Source organism: Coregonus lavaretus (genome assembly GCF_964263955.1).
Source record: "Coregonus lavaretus genome assembly, contig: HAP1_SCAFFOLD_351, whole genome shotgun sequence".
Lineage (NCBI taxonomy): Eukaryota > Metazoa > Chordata > Actinopteri > Salmoniformes > Salmonidae > Coregonus > Coregonus lavaretus.
Window position 1 is genome coordinate 17,079 of NW_028165496.1, and position 21,426 is coordinate 38,504.

Genomic DNA, 21,426 nt, shown 5'->3' on the forward strand with positions numbered 1-21,426 from the left:
CCTGTCCACTGTCCCGCCTAAAAGGAGCTCCACATGCCTGGCGCCTCGCACCCTCGTGAAATAATGATGACAGCTAAAATGTATGTAGGCTATAATTATATTATTTTGCTTATTTTTAAACTTATTTTGTCCTCTCAATGTTTATTATGCGTAGGCTATTATTCTATTAGGCTCCTAGCGCAACTCTTCACTGTCATCTCCTAACTCCTATAGCATCATCTCTGTCTTCAGACGCCCTGGAAACCCTTTAGCCATTCTATTGTCTTTTTCTATAAATAATTGATGTCTTGTTTCTTGTCAAAACAAAATCACACCCAACACATCACATCACATCCCAGCATCCGCGTAAAATAAAAGCGCTGACTTGCCAAACGCTGTACCTACGCTGTCAATCATCCTTTCTCCTCCTCTCATTGGTTGTGTTGCCCTGCCAGTGTCCAACTGGGGACCGGTAGGGGCGGGGACGTTGGGCGCCCAGGTTGTGCAAAGCGAACCAAAGTCACATTCTGACAGGCAGAGAGAGAGGCAACTTTGCCGCACCCTTTCTCTACCGCGCACAGGTAGCTGCTGCCAAACGACCAAAGTTACTCGAAACTCAAATTTGGATTGTAACTTTTGGCCAAATTTGTGGATTAAACAAAGACTAATCTCGTGTCTGGAAGCGGATATGAAGGGATAGGCGCTAAGGCAAGACTAAGGTAAGGAACTGGATACTTGGATATGGTTTTAGTTTTTTTTTTAACGAAAGCACCTTTTCATTGTTTAGTGAGTGAAAGCTAAACTAGGATAGGCTACGTGCGACAAACTCAACCTAGGCTACGTTATAGGCCTTTATGATTGGTTTAACTTGAGAAACTCGTAAAAACAAGACGTAAAAAGAACATTGTTCATTCTCAGCACTTATCTTTTGCATAATGGTTGTGGAGTTTTACCATACTGTTAATAAAATAACCTTTGTAAATCTTCTCGGCGTTGCTGTGTCTCGCTGGCAGGCTCGCGGTTGCGCGGCTGTATCGCGTGACATTCCGTATGCGCTGCACCGACCTCAGAAGTGACTTGTGCACAAAGTGTATGTGAACGTTTCCCGGATATAGGCTGTAAAATATATTTGTTTCTGTTCTTTGTTGCAGCAGTCATATGGTCAATTGCAGCATTTTGCATAGACCTATTGAGAGTAATGTTTCTAAAGTTGTCACACACAACAAAAAAAAACATGTTTTTAAAAAAGTGCACGCTCGGCCTAGCGCACCAATGCTGCTCGGGCTCTGCTGCTGGAATTCCCACACACTCGCCCTGTGGAGCGTTTGGAGGGAGCGAGAGAAATAGAAAATTGAGAGCGTGTAAAAGAAGACTATTTAATGGGTCAGAGTTGACCTCACAGTGTTATCTGTTGTTTGTATTGCCCCCCGGCGCCGGGCGGCTCCTCCACCGTGATTGCCCTGGCCAGTACTGCGATGCTCAATGGAGATCTACAGTGAGCTCACCACAGCACCATGAATAGTGTTGATCGCTCTTATCTCATTGGTAGCCTATCAACTAAACGTTGTAAAGGTGTGTGTGTGAAGGGGGGAGAGAGAGTCAAACACATACACATAAATTTGCACAGGGACAGAGGCAGAAGGTGATAGACAGACAGACATGGAGACAGAAGGTGATAGAGAGAGAGACAGACAGACATGGAGACAGAAGGTGATAGAGAGAGAGACAGACAGACATGGAGACAGAAGGTGATAGAGAGAGAGACAGACAGACATGGAGACAGAAGGTGATAGAGAGAGAGACAGACAGACATGGAGACAGAAGGTGATAGAGAGAGAGACAGACAGACATGGAGACAAGGTGATAGAGAGAGAGACAGACAGACATGGAGACAGAAGGTGATAGAGAGAGACAGACATGGAGACAGAAGGTGACAGAGAGACAGACAGACAGACAGACATGGAGACAGAAGGTGATAGAGAGAGAGAGAGACAGACAGACATGGAGACAGAAGGTGACAGAGAGACATGGAGACAGAAGGTGACAGAGAGACAGACAGACATGGAGACAGACATGGAGACAGAAGGTGACAGACAGACATGGAGACAGAAGGTGACAGAGAGACAGACATGGTGACAGAGAGAGAGACAGACATGGAAACAGAAGGTGACAGACAGACAGACAGACAGACATGGAGACAGAAGGTGACAGAGAGAGAGACAGACGGACATGGAGACAGGTGACAGAGAGAGAGACAGACAGACATGGAGACAGAAGGTGATAGAGAGAGAGACAGACAGACATGGAGACAGAAGGTGACAGAGACAGACAGACATGGAGACAGAAGGTGACAGAGACAGACAGACATGGAGACAGAAGGTGATAGAGAGAGAGACAGACAGACATGGAGAAAGAAGTTGACAGAGAGACAGACAGACATGGAGACAGAAGGTGACAGAGAGAGACAGACACACGGATACAGAAAGACAGACATGGAGACAGAAGGTGACAGAGAGAGAGACAGACAGACATGGAGACAGAAGGTGATAGAGAGAGAGACAGACAGACATGGAGACAGAAGGTGATAGAGCCAGACAGACAGATAGACAGAGAGACAGAAGGTGACAGAGTCGGAGGGTTTCCAGCTGGGTCAATATGTATCATTGTTCTTTACCCCTAACCCTTTCACATATCCAAAAAAGAAGGGAAACTAAATGTAAAAATAAGGGTTTTTGTCTCTGTGTAAATGGGATAAGAGTATCTGAATACTGACAGAATAGTGAGTGTGAACTGAGGAACAGGGAGCCGGAAGTGAACTAGACTTCCTGCATCCTGTCAGTCCACTAGTGGAGGTGCACCCACTTCAACTAGACTTCCTGCATCCTGTCAGTCCACTAGTGGAGGTGCACCCACTTCAACTAGACTTCCTGCATCCTGTCAGTCCACTAGTGGAGGTGCACCCACTTCAACTAGACTTCCTGCATCCTGTCAGTCAGCTAGTGGAGGTGCACCCACTTCAACTAGACTTCCTGCATCCTGTCAGTCCACTAGTGGAGGTGCACCCACTTCAACTAGACTTCCTGCATCCTGTCAGTCCACTAGTGGAGGTGCACCCACTTCAACTAGACTTCCTGCATCCTGTCAGTCCACTAGTGGAGGTGCACCCACTTCAACTAGACTTCCTGCATCCTGTCAGTCCACTAGTGGAGGTGCACCCACTTCAACTAGACTTCCTGCATCCTGTCAGTCCACTAGTGGAGGTGCACCCACTTCAACTAGACTTCCTGCATCCTGTCAGTCCACTAGTGGAGGTGCACCCACTTCAACTAGACTTCCTGCATCCTGTCAGTCCACTAGTGGAGGTGCACCCACTTCAACTAGACTTCCTGCATCCTGTCAGTCCACTAGTGGAGGTGCACCCACTTCAACTAGACTTCCTGCATCCTGTCAGTCCACTAGTGGAGGTGCACCCACTTCAACTAGACTTCCTGCATCCTGTCAGTCCACTAGTGGAGGTGCACCCACTTCAACTATACTTCCTGCATCCTGTCAGTCCACTAGTGGAGGTGCACCCACTTCAACTAGACTTCCTGCATCCTGTCAGTCAACTAGTGGAGGTCCACTTCTCTCAGTCTGCAGCTGCCGGTTGGAGACGTGAACACAGAAAGCACCTTTATTTCTCAGAAACGGTTGGAGACATGAACACAGAAAGCACCTTTATTGCTCAGAAACAGTCAACGTCTCTCACCTCACACTTGTAGCCGAGCCTTCTGATGCAATATAAAGATAAAGGCGGGGGTTTGTTTGGAAACTAGAAAATAGCTTTCCGCTTGTGGCTGAAACTGCTCTTAATTCTCGGTAAGATGGGAACGAAACAACATGGACTGATAATGCAGGGGGAAGGAGGAGAGAGGGGGAGTAGTGGTGGTGTGTGTGTGTGTGTGTGTGTGTGTGTGTGTGTGTGTGTGTGTGTGTGTGTGTGTGTGTGTGTGTGTGTGTGTGTGTGTGTGTGTGTGTGTGTGTGTGTGTGTGTGTGTGTGTGTGTGTGTGTGTGTGTGTGTGTGTGTGTGTGGTTGAATGACAAGAATAGAGGAGTATTGTTGCGCGTGCCCCCTCCTAACGTCCTGCTGGTCTCTCCACGCCTCGCTGCAGGGAGCCACATATAGGGGGCTCATCTCCACGCCTCGCTGCAGGGAGCCACATATAGGGGGCTCATCTCCACGCCTCGCTGCAGGGAGCCACATATAGGGGGCTCATCTCCACGCCTCGCTGCAGGGAGCCACATATAGGGGGCTCATCTCCACGCCTCGCTGCAGCGAGCCACATATAGGGGGCTCATCTCTGACTCACATGCGCGCACACACACAGCATGGTTGTTTTATACCCACTGTCAATGTTAAAGGCTTCAGGACTAGGGAGAGCTAATCTGACCCTACATTGGTTTCTGTGTGTGTGTGTGTGTGGACTGACTGTGTGTTAATCATTTTCAGTGTACCCAGAGACTAATACAATATAACCGTTATAACTAGAGCGACTGGACAGTAGAATGTAGACTAATACAATATAACAGTTATAACTAATGAAGGACACACTTTAGTAAACGAGGGGTACAAGGTACAGTTGAAGTCGGAAGTTTACATACACCTTAGCCAAATACATTTAAACTCAGTTTTTCACAATTCCTGACATTTGATCCTAGTAAAAATTCCCTGTCTTAGGTCAGTTAGGATCACCACTTTATTTTAAGAATGTGAAATGTCAGAATAATAGAGAGAATTAACACATTCCCAGTGGGTCAGAAGTTTACATACACTCAATTAGTATTTGGTAGCATTGCCTTTAAATAGTTTAACTTGGGTCAAACGTTTCAGGTAGCTTCCCACAATAAGTTGGGTGAATTTTGGCCCATTCCTCCCGACAGAGCTGGTGTAACTGAGTCAGGTTTGTAGGCCTCCTTGCTCGCACACGCTTTTTCAGTTCTGCCCACACATTTTCTATAGGATTGAGGTCAGGGCTTTGTGATGGCCACTCCAATACCTTGACTTTGTTGTCCTTAAGCCATTTTGCCACAACTTTGGAAGTATGCGTGGGGTCATTTGGAAGACCCATTTGCGACCAAGCTTTAACTTCCTGACTGATGTCTTGAGATGTTGCTTCAATATATCCACATATTTTTCCTTCCTCATGATGCCATCTATTTTGTGAAGTACACCAGTCCCTCCTGCAGCAAAGCACCCCCACAGCATGATGCTGCCACCCCGTTCTTCACGGTTGGGATGGTGTTCTTCGGCTTGCAAGCTATCTCCTTTTTCCTCCAAACATAACGATGGTCATTATGGCCAAACAGTTCTATTTTTGTTTCATCAGACCAGAGGACATTTCTCCAAAAAGTACGATCTTTGTCCCCATGTGCAGTTGCAAACCGTAGTCTGGCTTTTTTATGGCGGTTTTGGAGCAGTGGCTTCTTCCTTGCTGTGCGGCCTTTCAGGTTATGTCGATATAGGACTCGTTTTACTGTGGATATAGATACTTGTGTACCTGTTTCCTCCAGCATCTTCACAAGGTCCTTTGCTGTTGTTCTGGGATTGATTTGCACTTTTTGCACCAAAGTATGTTCATCTCTAGGAGACAGAACGCGTCTCCTTCCTGAGCGGTATGACGGCTGCGTGGTCCCATGGTGTTAATACTTGCATACTATTGTTTGTACTGATGAACGTGGTACCTTCAGGCGTTTGGAAATTGCTCCCAAGGATGAACCAGACTTGTGGAGGTCTACAATTTTTTTTCTGAGGTCGGCTGATTTCTTTTGATTTTCCCATGATATCAAGCAAAGAGGCACTGAGTTTGAAGGTAGGCCTTGATATACATCCACAGGTACACCTCCAATTGACTCAAATTATGTCAATTAGCCTATCAGAAGCTTCTAAAGCCATGACATAATTTTCTGGAATTTTCCAAGCTGTTTAAAGGCACCGTCAACTTAGTGTATGTAAACGTCTGACCCTCTGGAATTGTGATACAGTGAATTATAAGTGAAATAATCTGTCTGTAAACAATTGTTGGAAAAATTACTTGTCATGCACAAAGTAGATGTCCTAACCGACTTGCCAAAACTATACAAGAAATGTGTGGAGTGGTTAAAAACCGGGTTTTAATGACTCCATCCTAAGCGTATGTAAGCCTCTGACTTCAACTGTATATTGAAACTAAATCATGGGTTGCCTCCAATACAGGAAGTTCTAGACACGTGTAGAATCTATGCCAAGGCGCAGTGAAGCTGTTGTGGTTTTTGGTGGGCCCAACGCCCTATTAAGACACTTTATGTTGGGGTTTCCTTTGTTTACCTGTAGCAGCAGGCTACACGGAGGATGGAACAGCTGGAGAGAGGAGACGGCTCTAGTCACACAACAGGGAATACGGCGTAATACAGGTGGACACTTCTAGAACATACCATTGACATATTTGTTTTTAGATTTGGTTGTAAAAAAAAAAAAGACTTCTCCTTTAAGAAACACAGAGGGGGAAGGAAGGAGAGCGAGGAGAAGGGACGAGGACCGCAAAGGGTGTGTCTCCATCTGTAATGACCCGTTTGCATTCCAACTAGTGTTTACTGATTCTTCCCAGTACGCACACACACACACACACACACACACACGCGTTGGTACAACAGGAAGTCTAAATCAGACAGCTCAGTGTTTAGAGTTCTGTTACGAGACACCCACTTCCTTTCTCTTACTAACACACACACACACACCTGTCAGAATCGGTCACACACACACTTCCTCTCTCTTACACACACACACACACACACACACACACCTGTCAGAATCTGTCACACACACTTCCTCTCTCTTACTAATATAATATAATAATAATATGCCATTTAGCAGACGCTTTTATCCAAAGCGACTTACAGTCATGCGTGCATACATTTTTGTGTATGCACGCATGCTAACACACACACACCTGTCAGAATCTGTTTAACCCCCTAGAGTCGATTGATGCACCGGTCATCCCCATCAGAATCTGTCTGTTTAAGAGAGATCGGTTTGTTGCATTGGATGTGTCTCAATCCACCGCATCCACCGATGTCGCCCCTTCTGCTTCTGTGGTGGAAGGTGGCCGAGCTACAGTAGGTGTTTGTCAGACGATGAGACATACCGAAAACCGGTCTTCTCACTAAAATGTTGGTAGCATCTGAACGGTTTCACCTACAAACTATATTAGATGGAAAGACGACTCTCACGAACACAATGGTGTTCTCCGCTTTGCTCTACGACCTCCATAAGTGTCATGGGACTCGTCTGAAGGTAGCCGGTACCGGTAAAAAAAAAAACGACAGGAAGATGAAGTTTTGTGCCTACTCAAAAAATTAGTTTCATATGTGTAAAAAACAACAACAAAAAATATTTCCTGAGCTTATATCTCCTAGATACAGGACAAACACTTCAACCTTGTTTCTTATGATACGTTTTGGGCTGTCTTTTTTGCCGTTTATGAATGTGTTATTCAATGTGTTTCTCCCCCCCCCAACGGTTTAGACTTTTCAGAATTAAAGATAGAAGTTTTGTGAACATCTCTCTTCCTCTTTGAGTACAGAGAAATCATGTCATGTCATCTCCTCTCTTCCCTTCTCTCTGCCACACACACACACACACACACACACACACACACACACACACTCTAGTACCCCCACTCCCCCTCCCATCACCAACCTACACATGTAAAAACATGGATTACCCCTGGATCATGACAACCACTGAGCCTGTTCTGGTGATGTCACACTCTTTAACATGATCCCACAGTCTGGACAAAACAACACGGTCTACATAGAAGAACAACAACTGACTCCACATTTTTAGGAATTTGGTCTTAGGCCATAGCTTCTCACAACGGACTCACTTGGCTTGTTAGCCTTCTACAGTTTGTAGGGCAACGGAACAGTCTGCTGTACACACACATAGTTACAGAAACACACACACACAGAGAGTGGTTAGGTGAGCTACAGAACGGCCCGTTTAACTGACAGCTCTCTGTTTCTCCCTCTCAGTTCAAGGGGAAACACTAGGCTTTAGAACACCAGCTAACTGCAAGTGGAAATCGCCATGTTGGCATTGCTGCATCATCGGTAGGAGAGTTTTGGAATTCCTGAATTTTCTGAGACCATGACCTCTGCGTACGTTAATGAGCATACTTTGCTGGTTTCGAACCATAATATGAAAGCATGATACATATTTTGAAAGCTGAGAAACAGCCCTTTCAAATTATATGACATACAATAGCACCGCATCAATCAAATAGTAATCAATCAAATGTGTATCTTGTGTGCTTTTTTCCCCCAAACAACTGCCATTAACACTTCCTAATGAAGATAGACTCAATATGCTCTAAATGTTTATCTTTCTTATTTTGTAAGGATTGATAATCTGAAATCAGAATGGTAATACCTTTTACTGTGAATGAGTTACAGCCGTTTTAGTGAAAGGTGGTATTTTTCTAGAATTCTATGGAATGTTCTGTGATCAGACACTTTATTATCTGGATAGTATATTAGACACATACAGTGCCTTCAGAAAGTGTTCACACCCTTGGACTTTTTCCACATTTTGTTGTGTTACAGCCTGAATTTAAAATGGATTAAATTGAGATTTTGTGACACTGGCCTACACACAATACCCCATAATGTCAAAGTGGAATTATGTTTTAGACATTTGGACAAATTCATTTAATATGAAAAGCTGAACTGTCTTGAGTCAATAAGTATTCAACCCCTTTGTTATGGCAAGCCTAAATAAGTTCTGGAGTAAAAAAAAAGTGTTAGGTTCTAAGATTCTGGTACAAATTCCAATCGGACTCCGAAGAAAGCTCAGGCTAGATTTATTAAACCACACTGGATCATACAGCTGCAAAGACAAAGTATGATTATACACGCACATATATTTATGACCTCTGTTTGTACCCTCTTCACAGACAAGCCTTTCCCCTCCTGAGTCAAGGATGAACAATTCATCTCTGTTGCTTGACAGGTGGTGTTATTGTCCCAGCTTGAGTCCAGAACCTTTGGTTCTCCTCCACGCATCTCCCTGTCTTCTTACCAGTCAGGAGAAGCCTTGAGACTAGGGAGTATACATTCTAGCAGCCTGCCGCAGTCCATTGTTACCCATCCTTCTCATACACAAAGAGCTGTCTGAGAATAATAATGGATCATTCATCTCTGTTGCTAGACAGGTGGTGTTATTGTCCCAGCTTGACACTCAAGTGGATATGATGACCCAAAACATATAGAGAGAATATAATGAGATAACAACATATAGAGAGACCATACTGATATAACATATAGAGAGAATATAATGATATAACAACAGTGAAGCTATAACATATAGAGAGAACATACTGATATAACACAGTGAAGCTATAACATATAGAGAGACTATACTGATATAAAACAGTGAAGCTATAACATATAGAGAGAACATACTGATATATAACAGTGAAGCTATAACATATAGAGAGAACATACTGATATATAACAGTGAAGCTATAACATATAGAGAGAATATACTGATATAAAACAGTGAAGCTATAACATATAGAGAGAACATACTGATATAAAACAGTGAAGCTATAACATATAGAGAGAACATACTGATATAAAACAGTGAAGCTATAAGACGGTGTTACAGGCCAGTAGTTTACAGTCTATTAGCTCTAACACATGCCTCCCATCTCACCCTTATGGAAACATTCTGTCTCAGAGACAGGCCCCCTTTTGTTATATGGTTATAAAAATATTAAAACATCCTCAAGTCAATTAGTCCGTTTCCAACACAAGTCACATAATAAGTTGCATGGACTCACTCTGTGTGCAATTATAGTGTTTAAACATGATTGTTGACTGACTACCTGATCTCTGTACATTTACATCATTTAGCAGACGCTCTTATCCAGAGCGACTTACAGTTAGTGAATACATATATATTTTTTATATATTTTTTATACTGGCCCCCCTGTGGGAAACGAACCCACAACCCTGGCGTTGCAAACGCCATGCTCTATCAACTGAGCTACATCCCCTGCCGGCCATTCCCTCCCCCTGTACCCCACACATACAATTATCTGTAAGGTCCCTCAGTCGAGCAGTGAATTTCAAACACAGATTCAACCACAAAGACCAGGGAGGTTTTCCAACGCCTTGCAAAGCAGGGACATGGACTAGAAATGTAATATTAGTAAAACAATAACTATTGGAAGAATAAGGTAACCTCCCAATATGCAACAGAATGTCATGCTATCATAACCATGACATTATATACAATATTCATCTCAGGGATCTTGGTCTGGAATTACAAAATATGGTAAGAATAAGGCATCTAATAACAATAATTGGCTTTTACAACTAAAACATTTCCTGTACATACATTCCACTAGGCCTTTAGCCTAATGCACGAAGAGTCAGAATGGGAACACATTAAAAACATGTAAGGGAGGTGAAATGACCAGTGACAATCTGAGCTACTGGGTGAAGACTAGGAGTCTCTTTACTAGTGCCTATGTTTGGTATGTACAGTGCCTTCAGAAAGTATTCAAATTTTTTTACATTTTAGTCATTTAGCAGACACTCTTATCCAGAGCGACTTACAGTTAGTGAGTGCATACATTATTTTTATTTTTTAATACTGGCCCCCCATGGGAATCGAACCCACAACCCTGGTGTTGCAAACGCCATGCTCTACCAACTGAGCTATATCCCTTGACTTTTTCCACATTTTGTTGTGTTACAGCCTGAATTTAAAATCGTTTCAATATACATGTTCTCACTGGCCTACACACAATTCTCCATAATGTCAAAGTGGAATTATGTTTTTTGAAATTTGTTGTCAAGACAAATTCCCTCCCCCAATAAATGTGCAAACATTTCTAAAAACATGTTTTCACTTTGTCTTTATGGGGTATTGTATGTAGATGGGTGAGAAAAAACATCAGTTTAATCCATTTTGAATTCAGGCTGTAACACAACAGAATGTGGAATAAGTCAGGGGGTATGAATACTTTCTGAAGGCACTGTATGTCTTTCAAGGGTGTGATCGTCCCTCAGCAACATGTTGTCCAGATGCCTGTCGTGGTCACCGCGGGGGCAGCTATTAATATAATATGCCATTTTAGCAGACGCTTTTATCCAAAGCGGCTTAGTCATGTGACTTACAGTCATACATTTTAACGTATGCACACTATTGACTGCCTCGTGTTTTCCACGTAATGGTGAGAGGTTAGCATGTCCCCTGTCATTAGGAATGGTGAGAGGTTAGCATGTCCCCTGTCATTAGTAACGGTGAGAGGTTAGCATGTCCCCTGTCATTAGGAATGGTGAGAGGTTAGCATGTCCCCTGTCATTAGGAATGGTGAGAGGTTAGCATGTCCCCTGTCATTAGTAATGGTGAGAGGTTAGCATGTCCCCTGTCATTAGTAACGGTGAGAGGTTAGCATGTCCCCTGTCATTAGGAATGGTGAGAGTAATGGTGAGAGGTTAGCATGTCCCCTGTCATTAGGAATGGTGAGAGTAATGGTGAGAGGTTAGCATGTCCCCTGTCATTAGTAATGGTGAGAGGTTAGCATGTCCCCTGTCATTAGTAATGGTGAGAGGTTAGCATGTCCCCTGTCATTAGTAATGGTGATATGTTAGCATGTCCCCTGTCATTAGTAATGGTGATATGTTAGCATGTCCCCTGTCATTAGTAATGGTGAGAGGTTAGCATGTCCCCTGTCATTAGGAATGGTGAGAGGTTAGCATGTCCCCTGTCATTAGTAATGGTGAGAGGTTAGCATGTCCCCTGTCATTAGTAATGGTGAGAGGTTAGCATGTCCCCTGTCATTAGTAATGGTGAGAGGTTAGCATGTCCCCTGTCATTAGGAATGGTGAGAGGTTAGCATGTCCCCTGTCATTAGGAATGGTGAGAGGTTAGCATGTCCCCTGTCATTAGGAATGGTGAGAGGTTAGCATGTCCCCTGTCATTAGGAATGGTGAGAGGTTAGCATGTCCCCTGTCATTAGGAATGGTGAGAGGTTAGCATGTCCCCTGTCATTAGTAATGGTGAGAGGTTAGCATGTCCCCTGTCATTAGGAATGGTGAGAGGTTAGCATGTCCCCTGTCATTAGTAATGGTGAGAGGTTAGCATTACATTTTACATTTTAGTCATTTAGCAGACGCTCTTATCCAGAGCAACTTACAAATAGGTGCATTCACCCTATAGCCCGTGGGATAACCACTTTCCAATATATATATATATATATATATATATAAAAAAAGAAAAAAATTTAATAAAAAAATAATAATAATAATAATACTTTTTTTTTGGGAGGGGGGGGGGGTAGAAGGATTACTTTATCCTATCCCAGGTATTCCTTAAAGAGGTGGGGTTTCAAATGTCTCCGGAAGGTGGTGAGTGACTCCGCTGTCCTGGCGTCGTGAGGGAGCTTGTTCCACCATTGGGGTGCCAGAGCAGCGAACAGTTTTGACTGGGCTGAGCGGGAACTATGCTTCCGCAGAGGAAGGGGAGCCAGCAGGCCAGAGGTGGATGAACGCAATGCCCTCGTTTGGGTGTAGGGACTGATCAGAGCCTGACGGAGGTGCCGTTCCCCTCACTGCTCCATAGGCAAGCACCATGGTCTTGTAACGGATGCGAGCTTCAACTGGAAGCCAGTGGAGTGTGCGGAGGAGGGGGGTGACGTGAGAGAACTTGGGAAGGTTGAACACCAGACGGGCTGCGGCATTCTGGATGAGTTGTAGGGGTTTAATGGCACAGGGAGGGAGCCCAGCCAACAGCGAGTTGCAGTAATCCAGACGGGAGATGACAAGTGCCTGGATTAGGACCTGTGCCGCTTCCTGTGTAAGGCAGGGTCGTACTCTCCGAATGTTGTAGAGCATGAACCTGCAGGATCGGGTCACCGCCTTGATGTTAGCGGAGAACGACAGGGTGTTGTCCAGGGTCACGCCAAGGCTCTTCGCACTCTGGGAGGAGGACACAACGGAGTTGTCAACCGTGATGGCGAGATCATGGAACGGGCAGTCCTTCCCCGGGAGGAAGAGCAGCTCCGTCTTGCCAGGGTTCAGCTTGAGGTGGTGATCCGTCATCCATACTGATATGTCTGCCAGACATGCAGAGATGCGATTCGCCACCTGGTTATCAGAAGGGGGAAAGGAGAAGATTAGTTGTGTATCGTCAGCGTAGCAATGATAGGAGAGGCCATGTGAGGATATGACAGAGCCAAGTGACTTGGTGTATAGGGAGAAAAGGAGAGGGCCTAGAACTGAGCCCTGGGGGACACCAGTGGTGAGAGCACGTGGTGCGGAGACAGCTTCTCGCCACGCCACTTGGTAGGAGCGACCGGTCAGGTAGGACGCAATCCAGGAGTGAGCCGCGCCGGAGATGCCCAGCTCGGAGAGGGTGGAGAGGAGGATCTGATGGTTCACAGTATCAAAGGCAGCAGACAGGTCTAGAAGGACAAGAGCAGAGGAGAGAGAGTTAGCTTTAGCAGTGCGGAGAGCCTCCGTGACACAGAGAAGAGCAGTCTCAGTTGAATGACCAGTCCTGAAACCTGACTGGTTTGGATCAAGAAGGTCATTCTGAGAGAGATAGCAAGAGAGTTGGCTAAAGACGGCACGCTCAATAGTTTTGGAAAGAAAAGAAAGAAGGGATACTGGTCTGTAGTTGTTGACATCAGTGGAATCGAGTGTTGGTTTTTTGAGAAGGGGTGCAACTCTCGCTCTCTTGAAGACGGAAGGGACATAGCCAGCGGTCAAGGATGAGTTGATCAGCGAGGTGAGGTTGGGGAGAAGGTCACCGGAGATGGTCTGGAGAAGAGAGGAGGGGATGGGGTCAAGCGGGCAGGTTGTTGGGCGGCCTGCAGTCACTAGTCGCAAGATTTTATCTGGAGAGAGAGGGGAGAAAGAAGTCAAAGCATAGGGTAGGGCAGTGTGAGCAGGACCAGCAGTGTCATTAGACTTAACAAACGAGGATCGGTTGTCGTCAACCTTCTTTTCAAAGTGGTTGACGAAGTCATCCACAGAGAGGGAGGGGGGGGGGGGGGGATTCAGCAGTGAGGAGAATGTGGCAAAGAGCTTCCTAGGGTTAGAGGCAGATGCTTGGAATTTAGAGTGGTAGAAAGTGGCCTTAGCAGCAGAAACAGATGAAGAAAATGTAGAGAGGAGGGAGTGAAAAGATGCCAGGTCGGCAGGGAGTTTAGTTTTCTTCCATTTCCGCTCAGCTGCCCGGAGCTCTGTTCTGTGAGCTCGCAATGAGTCGTCAAGCCACGGAGCTGGAGGGGAGGACCGAGCCGGCCGGGAGGATAGGGGACACAGGGAGTCAAAGGATGCAGAAAGGGAGGAGAGGAGGGTTGAGGAGGCAGAATCAGGAGATTGGAGGGAGAAGGATTGAGCAGAGGGAAGAGATGATAGGATGGAAGAGGAGAGAGTAGTGGGAGAGAGCGAGCGAAGGTTGCGGCGGCGCGTTACCATCTGTGTAGGGGCAGAGTGAGTAGTGTTGGAGGAGAGCGAGAGAGAAAAGGATACAAAGTAGTGGTCGGAGACATGGAGGGGAGTTGCAGTGAGATTAGTAGAAGAGCAACATCTAGTAAAGATGAAGTCAAGCGTATTGCCTGCCTTGTGAGTAGGGGGGGACGGTGAGAGGGTGAGGTCAAAAGAGGAGAGGAGTGGAAAGAAGGAGGCAGAGAGAAATGAGTCAAATGTAGACGTAGGGAGGTTGAAATCCCCCAAAACTGTGAAGGGTGAGCCATCCTCAGGAAAGGAACTTATCAAGGCGTCAAGCTCATTGATGAACTCTCCAAGGGAACCTGGAGGGCGATAGATGACAAGGATATTAAGCTTAAATGGGCTAGTGACTGTGACAGCGTGGAATTCAAATGAGGAGATAGACAGATGGGTTAGGGGAAAAATTGAGAATGACCACTTGGGAGAGATGAGGATTCCTGTGCCACCACCCCTCTGACCAGATGCTCTCGCGGTATGCGAGAACACATGGTCAGACGAGGAGAGAGCAGTAGGAGTAGCAGTGTTTTCAGTGGTAATCCATGTTTCCGTCAGCGCCAGGAAGTCGAGGGACTGGAGGGTAGCATAGCATGTCCCCTGTCAGCATGTCCCCTGTCATTAGTAATGGTGAGAGGTTAGCATGTCCCCTGTCATTAGGAATGGTGAGAGGTTAGCATGTCCCCTGTCATTAGGAATGGTGAGAGGTTAGCATGTCCCCTGTCATTAGGAATGGTGAGAGGTTAGCATGTCCCCTGTCATTAGTAATGGTGAGAGGTTAGCATGTCCCCTGTCATTAGTAATGGTGAGAGGTTAGCATGTCCCCTGTCATTAGGAATGGTGAGAGGTTAGCATGTCCCCTGTCATTAGTAATGGTGATATGTTAGCATGTCTTGGGGATCCCCTGTTATTGGTAATGGTGAGAGGTTAGCATGTCTTGGGGATCCCCTGTTATTGGTAATGGTGAGATGTTAGCATGTCTTGGGGATCCCCTGTTATTGGTTTTGGTGAGAGGTTAGCATGTCTTGGGGATCCCCTGTTATTGGTATTGGTGAGAGGTTAGCATGTCTTGGGGATCCCCTGTTATTGGTAATGGTGAGAGGTTAGCATGTCTTGGGGATCCCCTGTTATTGGTAATGGTGAGAGGTTAGCATGTCTTGGGGATCCCCTGTTATTGGTATTGGTGAGAGGTTAGCATGTCTTGGGGATCCCCTGTTATTGGTAATGGTGAGAGGTTAGTGTCTTGAGGGTATGATTGATTTCTGACCCTCTAACTTTCTCACTCATCATTATTTACGATTCATTCAGGATTATGGGTAATCATGGTAGCGTCCACATTAATGTGGATGGTAAAAGACCGTGGTACTTACCGACGGAGCAGCAAGAGGAACTGCCCCTCCCTACCTTCAGGCTCTGCTCAAACCCTACACCCCAACCCAAGCACTCCGTTCTGCCACCTCTGGTCTCTTGGCCCTCCCTCCCCTATGGGAGGGCAGCTCCCGCTCAGCCCAGTCCAAGCTCTTCTCTGTCCTGGCACCCCAATGCTGGAACCAGCTTCCCTCTGAAGCTAGGACAGCAGAGTCCCTGCCCATCTTTCGAAAACCTACCTCTTCAAAGAGTATCTTAAATAATTCCACAGCGCATCCCCTCATCAACCCCTCCTAAAATATAACATTTTTAGTTACATATTCTATTCTTATTTACAATAAAAGTGACTCCAAAATGACACAATACATTATTTACCATTCATTTTTATTGGGCTCAAAATAATATGAAACACAACCAAAACGAACTGCAAATGCATCCAACAAGTTTGTAGAGTCACAAGCTTGATGTAGTAATTACGTACTAGGAATATGGGACCAAATACTAAACTTTTGACTACTTTATAAGAATCTTTAGGGGTGTCAATTTTGACCCCTACCTTTTTCAGAAAATAAGTATTACTTGTTAAACAAAATTGTTAAGCAATTGTATTAGTAGAAAATAATATAATTTACCCATAGCTCAGTATTTTAATGATTTATTTCTCATCTTAATCAAGGGTGTCAATATGTTCGGACCCCACTGTGTATATATAAATCCATGTTTAATTTGAACTGTGTACACACTGTGTCCTGGGGGGTACTTCTACCAGGTAGCTAGATAGATGGAGCTATGATGTACTTCTACCAGGTAGCTAGATAGATGGAGCTATGATGTACTTCAGCCAGGTAGCTAGATAGATGGAGCTATGATGTACTTCTACCAGGTAGCTAGATAGATGGAGCTATGATGTACTTCTACCAGGTAGCTAGATAGATGGAGCTATGATGCAAGGACTGATATCAAAATTGTCGTTTTAACCAGGTTTTGAAGCTTACAGGGTTTGTTTACAATTATTGTCTACAAACATTGGAGTAAATCAAGCTTATCTACAGTTGAAGTCGGAAGTTTACATACACCTTAGCCAAATACATTTAAACTCAGTTTTTCACAATTCCTGACATTTAATCCTAGTAAAAATTCCCTGTCTTAGGTCAGTTAGGATCACCACTTTATTTTAAGAATGTGAAATGTCAGAATAATAGTAGAGAGAATTATTTATTTCAGCTTTTATTTCTTTCATCACATTCCCAGTGGGTCAGAAGTTTACATACACTCAATTAGTATTTGGTAGCATTGCCTTTAAATTGTTTAACTTGGGTCAAACGTTTCAGGTAGCTTCCCACAATAAGTTGGGTGAATTTTGGCCCATTCCTCCTGACAGAGCTGGTGTAACTGAGTCAGGTTTGTAGGCCTCCTTGCTCGCACATGCTTTTTCAGTTCTGCCCACACATTTTCTATAGGATTGAGGTCAGGGATTTGTGATGGCCACTCCAATACCTTTACTTTGTTGTCCTTAAGCCATTTTGCCACAACTTTGGAAGTATGCTTGGGGTCATTGTCCATTTGGAAGACCCATTTGCGACCAAGCTTTAACTTCCTGACTGATGTCTTGAGATGTTGCTTCAATATATCCACATAATTTTCCTTCCTCATGATGCCATCTATTTTGTGAAGTGCACCAGTCCCTCCTGCAGCAAAGCACCCCCACAGCATGATGCTGCCACCCCGTGCTTCACGGTTGGGATGGTGTTCTTCGGCTTGCAAGCTATCCCCTTTTTCCTCCAAACATAACAATGGTCATTATGGCCAAACAGTTCTATTTTTGTTTAATCAGAACAGAGGACATTTCTCCAAAAAGTACGATCTTTGTCCCCATGTGCAGTTGCAAACCGTAGTCTGGCTTTTCTTTATGGCGGTTTTGGAGCAGTGGCTTCTTCCTTGCTGAGCGGCCTTTCAGGTTATGTCGATATAGGACTTGTTTTACTGTGGATATAGATACATTTGTACCTGTTTCCTCCAGCATCTTCACAAGGTCCTTTGCTGTTGTTCTGGGATTGATTTGCACTTTTCGCACCAAAGTACGTTCATCTCTAGGAGACAGAACGCGTCTCCTTCCTGAGCGGTATGATGGCTGCGTGGTCCCATGGTGTTTATACTTGCATGCTATTGTTTGTACAGATGAACGTGGTACCTTCAGGCGTTTGGAAAATGCTCCCAAGGATGAACCAGACTTGTGGAGGTCTACAATTTTTTTTCTGAGGTCTTGGCTGATTTCTTTTGATTTTCCCATGATATCAAGCAAAGAGGCATTGAGTTTGAAGGTAGGCCTTGAAATACATCCACAGGTACACCTCCAATTAATAATAATAATATGCCATTTAGCAGACGCTTTTATCCAAAGCGACTTACAGTCATGTGCGCATGCATTTTTACGTATGGGTGGTCCCGGGGATCGAACCCACTACCCTGGCGTTATAAGCGCCATGCTCTACCAATTGAGCTACAGAGGACCACCAAATGATGTCAATTAGCCTATCATAAGCTTCTAAAGCCATGACATCATTTTCTGGAATTTTCCAAGCTGTTTAAAGACACCGTCAACTTAGTGTATGTAAACGTCTGACCCACTGGAATTGTGATACAGTGAATTATAAGTGAAATAATCTGTCTGTAAACAATTGTTGGAAAAACAAGTTTTAATGACTCCAACCTAGGTGTATGTAAACCTCCGACTTCAACTGTACACTGACCACGTTAACATGCACACCAATATCCCGTTATTATTCAGGATACTGAAGTATTCTGTTTTTGAGTTGACGCATATAAACAGCATATCCCATTTACAATAACCCGAAAAGGCTTGTATCCCAGGTTATGAGAAACTCAGATAAGATGCCTGGGACATGGTGATCTAAGACCGGATACTGTGGTATGTAAACATCTTATCCCGTTTACTGTTGTTTTTTTGTTGTCTGCCACATGTCAATGTCATTGGTGTTGGGTGACGTTTTCAAACAAATCACTTCAAAAAGTAGGTTAACCGGCACAGTTCCATCCACCATAATAATTCCATAATAATTTAGCCTACTATAATTAATTTACTACTGGCTACTTTCACCCCTAATTTAGACACGTTTCTGCTTATAATTTCCGTCATTTGGTAGGCCATTTTGTTTGTCAACTATAGTTAGATACATGCAGCTTCTCTTCTGTCATAACTTGTTGCCCCAGACGACTTAATAAAGTAGTGCTCACCAGAATAAGGTCTTACATCAATAGAATGAAGGCATTAGTAATCTAGTTAACACTGGGAAAGTTGTCTGTTTCGTTTAGGGACCGGGGAGAAAACGCAATAAGTCCAAAACAGTGGAAAGATTGGTCCTGTGCAAAATGTCCAAATTCATCAGTTTGACAGGTTTTAAGGAAATGTACATTTACATTTACATCATTTAGCAGACGCTCTTATTCAGAGCGACTTACAAATAGGTGCATTGAACTTATGATAGCGAGTGGGGACAACCACTTATTTTTAAAAAAAAATTTAGGTGGGGGGGGGGGGGGTAGAAGGATTACTTTATACTATTCCAGGTATTCCTTAAAGAGGTACGGTTTCAAGTGTCTCCGGAAGGTGGTCAGTGACTCCACTGTCATGGGGGAGCTTGTTCCACCATTGGGGTGCCAGAGCAGCAAATAGCTTTGACTGGGCTGAGCGGGAACTGTGCTTCCGTAGAGGTAGGGGAGCTAGCAGGCCAGAGGTGGATGAACGTAGTGCCCTCGTTTGGGTGTAGGGTCTGATCAGAGCCTGAAGGTAAGGAGGTGCCGTTCCCCTCACAGCTCCGTAGGCAAGCACCATGGTCTTGTAGTAGATGCGAGCCTCAACTGGAAGCCAGTGGAGTGTGCGGAGGAGCGGGGTGACATGAGAGAACTTGGGTAGGTCGAACACCAGACAGGCTGCAGCGTTCTGGATAAATTGTAGGGGTTTAATGGCATAGGCAGGGAGCCCAGCCAACAGCGAGTTGCAGTAATCCAGACGGGAGATGACAAGTGCCTGGATTAGGACCTGTGCCGCTTTCTGTGTAAAAGCTGAGAAAACGACAACATGTTTCTGATAAAACTTCAGTTCGTCTTGGGTGCATATTTTGTGGTTGGAATACTGTCTGCTTGCATAAGTGTCAAAGATAACACATTACATTCGCATTTTCTCAAGAGATGTTGAAAGAAAAGAAACAATTCTCCACTCCTGTTCCCGAGACAAAATTAACATTTGTAAAAGTTCACTGCAAGAAATGCATAATTCTGCAGGAGTTAATATTATATTACGCTACATGTGAGAGGTTGTAGACCTACAGTCAGTGTCCATATTTCAGTTACTATTCCATTTAACCCAAATATACTTAAACGAGGAATATTCTGTTTATTCATGGGTACAGTGATACTCATGAGCGGGATATCAAAGCTGCGTGTAAACAGCTTCTTCAGAATAAGACCTTAAGAGGGATACGAGCTACTATCTGGAACACTGTTCGCATGTAAAACGTGTTCACTGTGTGCCGGGAGGGACTTCTACCAGCCACCCACAACTCTGACTCCATCGCCACATAGAAACCCACCTGTTCAGTCAGGTTTTTCCCTCCGTGTACAGTCGTGGCCAAAGATATTGGCACCCTTGCACTTTTTTTTCAAGTAACTCAAAAATGTTCCCTAAAAATAAGTTGAAATTGACCAAAGTGTTTGGTCTCCACAATTCTTTATTTCACTGTTAATATTACTGAACCTTTTGTTTTTGATTCAGAAGTTAATATATCTATTTAAATCAGAAAATAAACAGAAATGGCATTGACTAAATGATTGACACCCCAGACTTAATATCTGGTAGCACAGCCTTTGGTCAAAATAACTGCAATCAAACGCTTCCTATAGCCATCGCTTAGCTTCCTGCACTTCTGTACTGGCAGTTTGGCCCACTCCTCTTGGTGCCTTCTCCCAACTGCTGTTTTCAGATCTCTCCACAAAATGTTCAATTAGATTTTAGATCGGGACTCATTGCGGGCCACATGAGACCAGTCCAACTTTTTGGAGTGTGTTTTGGGGTCATTGTCCTGCTGGAAGACCCATGACCTTCGACAGAGACCCAGCTTTCTGACACTGGGTCCGACATTGCGTTCCAAAATGCCTTGGTATTCTCCTGATGTCATGATGCACACGTTCAAGGCACCCAGTGCCAGAGGCAGCAAAGCATCACTGAACCTCCTCCACGTTTGACTAAGGCTTCATTTTGTTTTCTTTAAACATAGAGATAGTGTGCTTTACCAAAAAGCTCTAACTTGGTCTCATCTGTCCACAGGACATTCTCCCAGAATGATGTTGGCATGTTCAGGTGTGTTTTGGCCAGTTCTTATGTCTCTCTCAGCAGTGGGGTCCTACTGGGTCTCCTACCATAGATCCCCCTTTCATTGAGTTGGCGACGGACGGTGCGTGTTGAATCTGTCGTACCTTGTGTGTTTGAAGGTCAGCTTGAATCTCTGTGGCAGTTGATCGAG

At 44.5% G+C, this 21,426-nt stretch overlaps 1 protein-coding gene across 2 annotated transcripts in view; it reads left to right on the forward strand.

Moving 5' to 3' along the window:
* Window positions 1-501: 501 nt before the first annotated feature.
* LOC311115790 (lysophosphatidic acid receptor 2-like) overlaps window positions 502-21,426 on the forward strand; it is a 35,219-nt gene continuing 14,294 nt past the window's right edge. For both annotated transcript variants that reach the window (XM_084190921.1, XM_084190920.1), the window contains exon 1: window positions 502-698. The gene's annotated coding sequence lies outside the window, so the exon portion shown is untranslated. The remainder of the gene's footprint in view (window positions 699-21,426) is intronic.